The following is a 13,888-nucleotide window of genomic DNA, read 5'->3' as shown; positions in this document are numbered from 1 at the left end:
TAGAACCATTTTCTTTGCTGAGTATTCTTAGGTTATAGAAATGTGTAATAAAACTTTAGGCCCACCGGTGGGCCCTGGCCATTTAAGGGTTAACCTCAACCCAAAACCTAAACCCAGCCCTCACCCTGGTCCAAATCTTAATGCTAACCACACCACTGTTTTGAATCAACTGAGTTTCAGCGGATAGTCTGTTAACAATTTGAACATCTGTAGAGAATCTATAGTGGACTATCCAAACAAGGCGAGACCAAGGATTGCACTGAAGTTCATTCACAGGCACCAGCCAATAATGAAACAGGGAATTGATTAAAAAAAACAAAAGCCTTAAAACAGAATGATCTAGATCTGCATGACCCAGTTCTAGAGAAAACTGCACGTCATTTGAAAACCACTTGAAACTGAATGCAAATACACCCAAATTTGGAGTGAATGAGCATGAAAGTCAATCATAAAGTAGCCCGAGAAAAGAAATATTATCTCTGGTCCATTGTATTTTTCTACAAGTGAAAGGGTTATTCTTTGAGCAATCCAAAGAACCCAGCTGTTCAACATGATAATGGGCCTATTCCTTTTGCCGAATGCTCCAATATCCCATTGGAAATGGTTCAGGACTGAGCTCTAAGAAGGACCAAAGCTGCTTTGAATACAAAGTGGCTCGAACCATCCATTGTCTAGTCTTTGTTATTCGGTCAGTCCCTCTGTATCTGGTTCATGAAGGGAGCGGGTCATCAACAAAACGTTTTGATCAGGAGAAAATGAGAAGAATGTGGTGGAGAAACACTTCTGACTCTTTTAATCAAAAAAAAATAAGAAAAATAACTGTTGTATGCTTCTTTTATTGCACTGGAGATTGAAGCAAGCTGTGCAGACCTGCTGCTGTATGATGTGGCCTTTTGTGTGTGTACCTTGATTATAATGTGGATGTTTCATTGGCTATGATTATTACTGTGATGGCAGGCTTTTCCCTGGCTTTCCCCTCAAGTGAAGAGGGACTAAGAGAATTAATATAATTAAGCCATCTCAATATCACTATTAATAACAGAATTAACAGATTTTTTTTAATCATATGACACCTCATAATTAGTGTAAATAACGCCAATTATCTACACATTTTAACGTTTTTGTGAAATATTAATTTCCATGGGTTTCGCACGTTGATGTAACGGTAAAAAAAGATCAAATGTCCCAGATTTACTATATACTCTTATTATAAGGGTGCTGAGAAGGATTCTTTGGAGCGACGCTACAGTTTTTAAAACAGGATGCCACAAAGGGTTGGTAACACTTTATAATGCTGCTGGAGTTTTTAAACACTGTGTCCACTCACTGTCCACTCTATTAGACACTCCTACCTTGTCAGTCCACCTTGTAGATGTAAAGTCAGAGACGATAGCTCATCTGCTGCTGCACAGTTTGTGTTGGTCATCCTCTAGTCCTTCATCAGTGGCCACAGGACGCTGCCCACAGGACACTGTTGGCTGGATATTTTTGGTTGGTGGACTATTCTCAGTCCAGCAGTGACACTGAGGTGTTTAAAAACTCCAGCAGCACTGCTGTGTCTGATCCACTCAGACCAGCGCAACACACACCAACACATCAGTGTTACTGCAGTGCTGAGAATGATCCACCACCCAAATAGTACCTGCTCTGTGAGGGTCCATGGGGGTCCTGATTACTGAAGAACAGGGTAAAAGGGGGCTAACAAAGTATGCAGAGAAACAGATGGACTAAAGTGTACACTACACACCATAATACATAATAATGTTAATAATTAAAATGAATTAAAATAAATTTTATGAATGTACATATGGCTGTTCTATAAATAATATCAATTAACTGTAGATGGTACCACTTTAAAATAAGACTACCCTTATACACTTTTTATGGTTTAAAATGAGTTCACTATTGTTGTTGTTATTATTATTATTATTATTATTATTATTATTATTATTATTATTATCCTTAATAAGCATTTACAACACAGAAATTAAAAAGCCCACAGTGGCCTGTTTTTTGCCAAACAGTGAACTCACATTTATTTATACTGTCAAACTTCAGATTTTTATCTTTACTGATCTTAATGTGTCTTTTACATCAGCCAGCATTAAACCTGTCAGCTTCATCACATATTCATATTCATCAGATATAACAGCTCACTTTTGCCCTTTTTTAATGTGTTATAACAGCTTATTAATGATTAATGAACCATTTGTTAAACCTTTATAAAGGTAGTCTTATTTTAAAGTGGGGCCCTATAGCTGATGCTAAATTTCCATTTAAATTTCTTTATTAGGGCTTGGTATTATAAAGTGTTACCAGTGATGCCTTAGAAGAACCTATTCATGAAAAAGAGATGTGTTAGTGTGAACATCCTTATAAAGGTTTAACCCTTTAAGCCTGATGCAAAAAAGTGACTATTTCTGCTGTTTTATCTACTTTATTAATGTTAATAAGATCATTTCTTGGTTTGTTTATCTGATATACAAAGAACTTGATCTCACAAAGCTGAAAAGTCAAAGAATTTTATTCAGTTTTTGAGCAAGAAAACAACCAAATAGGAATCTATCATGCTTTGACTCTGATTAAATTAAAAACAAATCATCATAATAATAAGGTCTCACTTATCTGGATTGCATAAATGAGCTTATACATTCACATGGAATAAAAAAAAAAACATGGTGCAATATAAAAGGAAGGCATGTGCATCTTTTATACAGTAATAGAAAACAGTAGCTCACAGAAAGCTCCGGTTCTAGATGCTGAAACTGATTAAATGAAGCTACTCTCGAGATGTGAAGGAGGTTTAGTTTCCTGTAGCAGACCTTCTTTTTTGGGAGGCTAGAACTGGGCTCTTCTGGTTCATGTGGTCACAGAACCTCCACATAGCATGAAGGTTCTTTATGGTTCTACCTAAAACCTTTACATTATATAGACGTGTTTTAAAACTCACACTCACAAAAATAATTTTCTCTATTGAAATTTGCTTCAGGGAACCCAAACTGGTTCTTCTATGGCATTATGCAAAAAAAAATTCTGGCACCTTTATTTTTGAGGGTGCATAGAAGAACCACTTTTGGTTCCCTAAAGAACCTTTCAACAGATGCTTTTGTTTACAAAAGAGGGGGGTCAAAATGGGTTCTTTGGAGCAATACCACAGAAGAACAACTTTTGCTTGCCTAAAGAACTTTTTGAAGGATGGTTCTTTAAAGAACTATTTTTGTAAGTGAGATGTGTGAGTGTGAAGAACCTTTTGAAGGTTTAAATAATCTCTACATAATCCCATAATACCATACTAGGTTTATCTTACACATGTACATCCAAACCAGGAACCATTTACGTTCAGACTGTATCCAAAAACACTGGAATCATAATGTGGCATCCACATCATACATAACAACCCTATTTACAGAATTTAACAGAATTCAGTCTCGAGCAGTGGTTTGAAAATATGGGACAAAACATACACAAAAGGCAGGGAAAACTGCATTGCTTGGCCATTGCTGAATTTAATGTGAATGCATTGCCGTGACTATCTGTGAATGTGTCTAGTGGCAAATCGGCGCTTTAGCTTCATTTGCTGTAAAGGAGTGTCAGCACACAACAGTCTGGTTATCTGGTTGATATGTTGATTTCTTGATGTTTTTGATGCTTGTCATCCAATGTGAATGTTTTATGATTAATGCTGAAATCAGGGGTATTTTTGATTTATTTATGAGTTTCCTGATGTTTTATGGGAAAGAAACGTAGGCAAACTTTCATTATTCATTACCATCAGTTGTCTTTATTCATTAATGCTGATCAATTTTTTTTTAAATTCCATCAGTAGTTTGGAATTTACTCTTTTTAAAAGTAGGCTTAAGCTGTATTCCATTGTACAGATCATCACTATTTTTTGAATACTCCAGCTGCTCTTAACGTTTTGTGGTTATTTCATAGTGAATAGGCCAATGGAAATTACTTGGAATAGAATGTAATGAGTCAAGTTTAAGAACATTTTTTCTGCTTCTACTGAAAAGTTGTCAATTAAGAGATGCAAGGTTTTGTTTGGACAGTGACAACATTCTTCACAGAAAGCATTTCCTTTGTGAAATCAAGAATGTTAATTGAGGATGAGTTTTCTTTTCCAGTATCAGCTTGGTGATTATTCTTAAAAAGTAATGAAAGTCCTTGGTTTTACAGCTTCCTATCGAAGTAATTATGTACAATGTAGAAGACAAAAATGAGCTTAAAATGTAGAAACACTGAAATTATCTTCAGTTGATCTCATGAAGTGTATGGAGAATTGATAAGTGGATGAGTACAATTTTGTTCAATGCTTATTCATGTAATCGTTCAGTTAATAATTAATATGGTTCTACTTTATTTGGATAGCCTCCTATATACTACTAATACCACTATACTATATGAAATTACAAATAAGCTATCCGGTATCTAAGTGGTTGAATGTCTACAGTGTTAGGCCTGGGTCTACAATTTGGACCAGTGTTAGAGTAAGAATTAGGTGTTCTGAGTTGAGGATATTGTTGTGTTTGGGCTAAATTCAATTACATGTTCAGTTGAACATGAATGAAATGCCACCCAAGCATTAACAAAGCATTTACACTTGGCTGTCCAAATAAAGTGTGACTGTCAATAATAATGCAGATGAATGAAATTCTGCTAAACTAAATGAAGTGTACCATTCAGAGTCGCTCACGCTAGTGAACTCTCCCAAATTCATGCTGAGGGGAGTTTTTCAATGTGTTATGTCAGTAACAGTTGAGATTAGCTTGTTTCAGAAAGATAAACCTTAAAAATGAATTTAAACCTCAGATGAATACATATTGAATTGAATTTGTATTACCAGTTATGTAGATACATACCACAAGAAATTCCTTGGCAAAGTCAGGTTTTTGTTGTAATCACTTCATTTAGTCTGAAGCAACATTTGGAACTTGATCTAAATTGACATGACATTGTTCATTTGCTGGAATCTTTTCATATCAAATTCACATCATATTTTTACTGAATGAGGTGAATTCTTCACAAGCACAAGTTTTGCACATACTGCCATATTCTTTAAAGAATCTGCAGTAGATTAATTCAAACTCAAGAATACGCAGAAACTGAGCCATAAAAGACATAAACAACCCCTGGAATACAGTCATGCAGTCGGCTTCGTAAACTGCTCTGTATAGAGCTGGGAGGTCAAACAAAGATCTGTAAGAACTGTAGAGTTTAGGTTTGAATATCAGCAAATGAGTTAAATGAGGTGTGTTGACATTGTCAGTAGTAAAACACTCATTTCTTTCATTGGGAAAAAAGATTTCTTGGCAAGTAAAATCATCTGCAAGTATAGCTAATAATTTTCATTATAGAACAAAATAAAATACATTGCAAAAACATTATAAAATACACTGAATGATTTTATAAGATGTTGTATGTATAAGATATTGTAAGATATTATGAAGTATTATGTGATGTTTCTATACCTTTTTATTTGTTTATATCTAGCGATATCCCATTGGAAGATCATTTGCTTGTTTTGGTAATACTTCATTTGAAAGAGATCTACATAGGAGCTACATAACATAGGCATAAGCATTGAATAACATAGTTATAAAGCAGTAATGGAATATTTCCAAATAGCTTATGCCTGTGAGTTCAAGATGACATTGAATGTTTTATGAAGTGAATGACACTGAATTGAAGGGGCATGGAACTAAAGTGATGGACATTTCTGTTTATAACATTGTTATGAAGGGTCATTCCAAAATAAAGGAAGCAGAGGCCTTGTTGTGAATGCCACGTCCACTCATTGAGCAGTTTATTAGGAACACTATGCTAGTATATCTCAATTAGTAGCCTCAATTCTTCATGGCATGGATTCCACAAGATGTCGGAAACATTCCTTTGAGATTCTGGTCAATGTTGGCATGAATGCATAATTTTTCAGGCGCACTTTCATGCTGCAAATCTGTTCTACCACATCCCAAAGTGTTCTGTTGGATTGAGATCTGATGACTGGGTTGACCACTGAAGAACACTGAACTCACTGTCATGTTCATGAAACCAATTTCAGATGACCTTTGCTTGTGCCATGGTGCATTGTCGTGCTGGTAGTAGCCATTAAAAGATGGTAAACTGTGGTCAAGAAGGGATGCACATGGTCAGCAACAATACTAAAGGATGTGGCTTTCAAGTGATGATTGGTGTTAACAGGCCCAAAGTGTGCCAAGAAAACATTCCCCACACCATTACACCACCTCCACCAGCCTGGACTGATGACACAAGGCATGTCAAGTCCATGGATTCATGCTGTTGTTGCCAAATTCTGACCCTACCATCTCTGTGCCTCAGCAGAAATCAACATTTATCAGACCAGGCTATGTTTTTCCAGTCCAGTTTGGTGAGCCTGTGTCCACTCCAGCTTCAGCTTTCTGTTCTTGGCTGACACAAGTGGAACCCAACACGGTCTTCTGCTGTTGTAGCCCATCCACCTCAAGGTTTGACATGTGGTGCATTCTGAGATGCTTTTCTGCTCACCACAACTCTACAGAGTGGTCAAACAAGCCTGGCCATTCTTGCTGACCTCTCTTTTATCAACAAAGAATTTCTGTCAGCAAAACTGCTGCTCACTGGATGTTTTTCTTTATTGCACTATCCTGAGTAAACTGAAGACATCGCTGTGCCTGAATATCTCAGAAATTCAGCAGTTATAGAAACATTCAAACCAGCCCGACAATCATGCCAAAGTCAAAATAACTGAATTCACATATATAATATAATAGTAATAACTCAAAGTACATTTACTATCTGTGAATGGACACAATGTCTGTGGCATTAGTTTAAGCCCCCTTATGTCAATATAATGTCATAACCTTCTTATAACCATCTTATGTCCTCTTGCAATTTATGGCTGTTTATTATTATTCAAGTATTGATTTGTAAATATGTTGTTTAATACTTATGCATGGGCTAGGCAGTCCCAATATTGCTAGCCTTCAAATAAAGTGTTACAACAAGTACAATGTCCGTAGCCGGGAGTCCAAGAGAGCACAATTGGCCTCGGTCTCTCTGGGTGGGTAGGATGGCCCCTCCTTCTCCCCCCATCACTCAGCGCGATGCTAGTCAGCGCAGGCGTCTGTTAGCTGACGTAACAGATCTGGAGGTCGGCACTTTCCTCCGAGCGCGTTCGGCTGTCCGGTGATGTTGCGTGAGTGGCAGTTCGAAAAGAAGCGGTGGCGCTTCACAGGTCTCGGAGGAAGCCTGTGTTAGCCTTCACCCTCCTAGCGTTGATGGTATCATGTGATTGGGGGAGTCCTAACTAGCGGGTGGAATTGGTGACAACTAAACTGGGGACATAATTGGGTTAAAATCCAATATATATGTATATATATTGCATTTAAAAAAATCTTATGATATTCTTGCAACAATCTCAAAATGAGAAAGATTATATATATATATATATATATATATATATATATATATATATATATACTACACTTGAGATGATTTCACTTCATAAAATTTGATTTTTTGTACTCTTCCTCCGGCCTCTGACCACCGTGTAGCATTTTGCAGGTACCAGAAATGTACCAGTTCACTAATTGCTGTTGTTCAATCAGGTGAGATTTTCAGTTATGGGACATTATAAGTACCTTAGCATGCCAGTCCACATATCAGGTTTCCGTTATGAAAAAAAGAAGAGCAGCAGGACAGAGATTACTTGCCTTGCTTGAGCTCGGTATTTCTGAGATGTTGTTTTGTTCATTATCCAGTGTTATTTATATAGCATAGATATGGGCAGTCAGGTCAGTGGAACCTTATTGTTCTGCGGCTCCTAAATCTCCACTTAGCTTTCTCTATCGTTCCTCCACAGGGGAAATGTCCTTGGCGTTGACTAAAGACTGCATTTTATTCGGGAAAATCGATGGAAAATGCCACCGTTTAGTTCCCCCAATAAATTAGATTGAGGGTAATTCATTTCATTCCTCATGTTTCCTAAATCAGAACTTCAGTCAAAGCTGAACATTCTAACAGGTCCAATGCCACATTAGCACAGTGACGAATGTCTTTGTGTCAGTGCCTATACTGTGCATTTTATGTCTTGATCTTGCCTTTGTGAGAAGCCGTACAGTTTGTCCAGTGTTTGTAAACAAAGCTTGTTTGAAAAAAAAAAAAAAACTTAAGTCTTAAACTGCGTTTTATACATTGTCTTCTTTGTTGCTATGACCTCAGCATAACCAGACTAAAAATAAAGAAAAGAAGTTGATCTTATACGTTTTGTTCTTATTTGAATTGTTTTCTTACATGTTTGTTGACATTTATATTTGACCTTCTGATATTAATTAACTTTTTTTATGTGGGTTTAGGCAGTGGAATCTGATTGTTTACTGAGTTTACGTGTTTTCTAATGCAACACATATTAACAATATTATTTTTATAACCGAACATTGAGAGTGAGATTATTTCACTCAATAATCCGATCATAATTTCTGCATGATTTCTGCAGTTATCTGATTTTTCAAATGGTCATGTAAACAGCATGATCTAGAAATCTGATTGAGAAATCTGATAAGGAGAGCTGGATTTTAGTTGAGCAATCAGATTTCTCAGTGCACATGTTCCTTTACTCTGATTTCTTTCGGATTTCTCAGTCTGCGCATGTGTGAAAACAGATGGCGGTACCGAAAATAAGCGAGCAGCGTCGCCATGAGATGCAGTAAAGCACTTCTGGAGCGATGCTGAAACCGACTACATGCTTGACGAAATAAAGGATATAAATATTCTTCATCTTCTAGATGATGTATGTTCATAATTTCAGGTAAAGTGGTGCGATGTTTAAAAAAAAATCACGGCATGAAGTTTGTTTTACATTTTGTTTACGTCACATCTTCTGCGAGTCTATTGGCCGGTTGCAGTAGAAATCTGATTACTGCCTGACTCATGTAGACCTGGAGTTTCCCCATTATCTGATTACCCAAGTGCATGTAAACGCATTGATCAGATTACCAACAAAATCTGTTTTTCGACAGTTATCAGATTATTGAGTGCATATAAACACACTCATTGCTGGCTTTCTGCTCACAACCATCAATTTCTGGCCTACACATGCATAACTTATGATGCAAATCATGTTCAGATCATAATTTGGACAATAAATAGTCAAATAATGATGAACTATAAAAAAAATAAATAAATACTGTACTGTATATGCCCAAGGCTACACAGATTTGCATTAGTAACAAGGTGATTGGGTTCATTTCATCCCTCTAAGGCTTTTATGAACTAGGCTGGAGTTAATTTAACACCCATCATTTCGCTGGGCAGCACAATCTGCACTGCGCATGTGATGTAGGCTTTATTATGGGCAAATGAGGCACAGTGGATGAGCAGTTTCGACACCTTTGAGGATGACCTCACATCATCTTTTTTTTTTTAAGCCAAGAGATTGGCTGAAGTCAGAAGATGATTCCAACTGAGCCAACTGAAAGTTCACTTTCACTTCTCCACTTTCCAACCCTTAAGGGTTAACCCCTTAAAATCCCAGTTTATTACATAACAAGGCTTACAATTCAGTAACTACAGCGACTTCAATGCAAACTGGCTGAGCTGTTCTTAGGCTACGTTTCTGCACTGTAAGCCCGGATAAGTTGAATTTACTTAAAAAATTTAAGGAAACCGGTTGCCTTAAAAAAATTAAGTGATGTGTAATGAAAACTTGAGTTAGTGTAACTATAATTTTTGAGTTAGCCTAACATAAACATACATTTGCGCAACTCGTAAATTCTAATTATTTTAATTTAACGTCTTGAAATTGGGATTTAACTATATGTTTCATTAGGCAATTGAGAAATGTTTTCTTTTTAAGTGATATTAATCACTTTACCAAACACCAAAGGGTTAACCTTTACTGTGAACGTGGTCACTGACCAACACAAATGCCCACTCATAAGCAAAGAGAATGATAACCTTCACTCTTAGTCAACAACACAATATCGGGCAGCTGAGTAAAGCATATGTAAAAAACAGTCGCCTGAGGAAAAGCAGCCTGGGTGGATCGAAAGCTCACTGAAGGTGAATAAAACAAAGGGAAAGAAACACTCAGTATGCAAATAGATGGAGCCAGGAGCCAATGGGAAAGAAATATACGTTTTATCTGATAAAATCATGTCAACAAAACAAACATGTAACTGTATTTCACAGCTTACTTAGCTTCACTCAGGTTCACACATTTTCAACCAACTCAGTTTCAACTAACAGAAATGTTGTCATTTTTTGAATATGGGCTTTCAAAGTTGCCATAGCAACAGACTAAACTAAATAGCAAAAAGTTAATTCAACTCAAAAATGTCATTTGGGTGTACAAAATCATCAAAAACGTTCCCTTAACTTTGTTGAGCAATGTGTGGGATATACTGAGTTTTATGTACAACTGACTTAATTTATATGAGATAAAACAAAACGCGGGTTTACAGTCTACACTAGGAAAAAAAGTGGTGCAAATCCGATCTTTTTCTTCGTATGTGACACATATGATTTGAGACGTTTTAATATGCGGTACTGAAATCCAGTACTTATCTGATAGGCAGTGCGACTCAGTCTGAACAGCCAGATCGGAATTCATGCAACTTTTACATCAATCCAACTTCACATTCATCATAATTTTGCGCTGCTGAGACCTTATAGACATTGGGGTGACGTTTTTGTCCGAAAAATTAGAAGAAACTTATCCAAACCCTTCATAGGGCCGAACGCTGCTGTAGGAGAACGAGGCTGCAGCATCAAAGAACAGTGAAAAGTCTGAAAGCAAAGTTTAAAGAATCCGAAGAAACGAACCAAAGAAGTGACCACGTCCTTTTTACGGCAACCTTCTGGAAGATGAGCCCAGCTGCCAGTCAGTGAAGCTTCATGATGGCTCCTGTGATGCTGGTGAAGATGAAGCTGAACCCTCCGGGAGCGCCTGGCGTTTGTTGGCAGCCATTTACCTTTGGATGAGTCACGTGAAGCAATGTGACGCATTGTTTTTCTATGTATGCGGGTCAGTTTAGGAGCTGATCTGTTGAGACTAATGTCACATACAGGACACTTTTAAAAGATATTGTGAACAGCCAAACACAAAAATCGGATTTGGTGAGAAAATCAGATTTGGACCACTTTTACCTGCTGTGTGAACGTAGCCTTAGGGTATAGAAGTGTGTAATAAAACTTTGGGCCCGTCGGCAGGCCCTGGCCTTTTAAGGGGTCCAAGATGACAAAGATGGGTTAGCATGGTGTTCCAACTACGTTAAAAGTGAAATCTCATTTTGATAAATGCCATCTCTCAGATAGGCGGTGTAGATTCAGCTGGAGGGAATGGAATGTACTTGAGCAAATTAAGTTGTTCTTAGTCAATTAAATTTAATTTTAATACAGAGAGAAAGTGAGAAAGAGAGAGAGAGAGAGAGAGAGAGAAACCATTTCAGAATTGCATTTCAATGAGACAGACAAATGCTCTCAACTGCAACAACGACAGACAGAAAGAGGAGAGAGAACATGAGCGAGAGAGAGAGAGAGAGAGAAGAAGGAAAATAATAAAAATAGCCAAAAGGTTAAAGAAAAGGACAAGTGAAAGAATCACATCGTGTGCACGCGTGACAAGCTCAGGCCAATTGCTTTGGCCTTTCCTCCTCCCAAAAGAGCCTCATCTCTCCATCCTCGCCTCATCAGAGTATGTCCCCCGCACAGGCGGCCCACCAGTCCCTCCAGATTATAGTGCCCCGCACAACTAATCACAAAGGACTTGATGGCAGGAGAGTCTTTGGCTGCATCCACACAAATATCCCAGTTAGAATGATTGCTCAAATCAGTCCAGTGCTGATTGGTTAATGATGCTCAGATGCCATCTGCCATTCAGTCCTTTACTCTGAAAGCCTCTTGTGTTATTTGTCATTTGGATGAGGTTGTTTGTCTCTTTCTCTCATCTTCTCTCTCCTGACTGTCTTACATGTCTGTTTATTTGACACTGGTTATTAATCCTTCCAGTTATGAAAAAAAACAACATTTTTATTAACCTTGATGTATTCAGAACAGTTTTGCAGACATTCTGAGCACAAACAAGACATGTGAAATTAAAATGGAAACTTAATGAATTGCTATAAGGATATGTTCATTTCTGTAACCAATATGTCAACAAGTGCTGGTCATAATCATGCTTTTGATATTAATATGCATTTACAAGGACATAAATATGTATTACATGCCCAAAAGTTTATAGACACATGCTCATCACTCTTCTTCACTCCTCAAATTCAATACTGGTGGCCCCCAGGGTTCTGTCTCCTGTATTAAATTCTCTGCATACTAGTGACTGTATATCAGATTCTGAGGTCCCATTTTATATTAAGTGTCTCTAATAACTGTGTAGTTACACATGAATAACATATGCAACAACACTGTAACTACTGATGATTTACTCAATGTTACAGATGGATTACAGAAGTATAGCCCATGTAATTACACATGTGTATCAACTTCAGTTTTGCCTCATGTAATTACACAAGTATATTAATTACAGTTTTGCCTCATGTAATTACACAAGTATATTAATTACAGTTTTGCCTCATGTAATTACATAAGTGTATCTTCTACACAGGTATTTTCCTGTAGTGTAGTGTTAAAGTTACATTTTAAAATAAATTGACAGTTCCTGTGTAGTTATTATGTAGGTACTGTGTAATAATGGAGTGGTCATATAGACATTGCTTTGGAGGTAATGCAACACATTTAATTAATGTCACAAAAAAAAGTTATGTTTTAAAACTGCTGTTCCAGTCTGATTACACATGTAATTACACTTGTGTTATTACATGCATTATTACATGAGAGAGAATAGGCTGTTACAGTAATTAAGATACACTTGTGTAACTACATTAGGTAAAACTAAAGTTGATACACATGTGTGATTACATAGGCTGTAATCCATCTGTAACAGTGAGTAAATCATTAGTAGTTACATTGTTGTTATTCATGTGTTACTACACAGTTATTAGAGACATTTAATATAAAGTGGGACTGATTCTGATTCTGTCAAATTGTACAAGTTTGCAGATGATATAACATTGTTGGGACTGGGACCTAATAATAATACAGCATGCAGAGACATGGTTGGAGCCTTAGTGGAGAGCAGCAGGGTGAATAACTTAAGCCTGAATATTGGAAAAACAAACAAGTTGGTGGCTGACTTCAGGAGACAGAAACTGGACCTACACTGTAAGCCCAGATAAGTTGAATTTACTTTAAAAAATTTGAGGAAACCGGTTGCCTTAAAAATAATTAAGTAATGTGTAATGAAAACTTGAGTTAGAATGACTATAATTTTTGTGTTAAGCTAACTTAAACACGTGTTCGTGCAACTCATAAATTCTAATTATTTTAACTTAATGTCTTGATAATTAAATTTAACTATAGGTTTCATTAGGCAATTGAGACTTTTTTCTAATTAAGTGATACTGACCACTTTGACAAACACCAAAGAGTTAACCTTTACAATGAACATGGTCACTGACCAACACAAATGCTCACTCATCAGCAAAGAGAACGATAACTTTCACTCTTAGTCAACAACACAATGTCAGGCAGCTGAGTAAAGCGCACATAAAACACATACGCCTGAGGAAAGACAGCCTGGGTGGAATGATAGCTCACTGACGGTGAGTAAAACAAATTGAAAGAAACACTCAATATGCAAATAAATGGAGCCAGGAGCCAATGGGAAAGAAATATACGTTTTATCTAACAAGATCGTGTCAACAAAACAAACGTAACTGTATTTTACAGTTTACTTAGTTTCACTCAGTTTCACACATTTGTTCAGCAACTTTAGTGAGAAAGAAACAATTAAAACCAGCAGAAATGTCATCATTTT

The sequence above is a fragment of the Colossoma macropomum genome, unplaced genomic scaffold (assembly GCF_904425465.1).
Source record: "Colossoma macropomum unplaced genomic scaffold, Colossoma_macropomum, whole genome shotgun sequence".
Taxonomy (NCBI): Eukaryota; Metazoa; Chordata; class Actinopteri; order Characiformes; family Serrasalmidae; genus Colossoma; species Colossoma macropomum.
The sequence above is the reverse complement of the archived record's forward strand: the minus strand, read 5'-3'. Positions refer to the sequence as shown.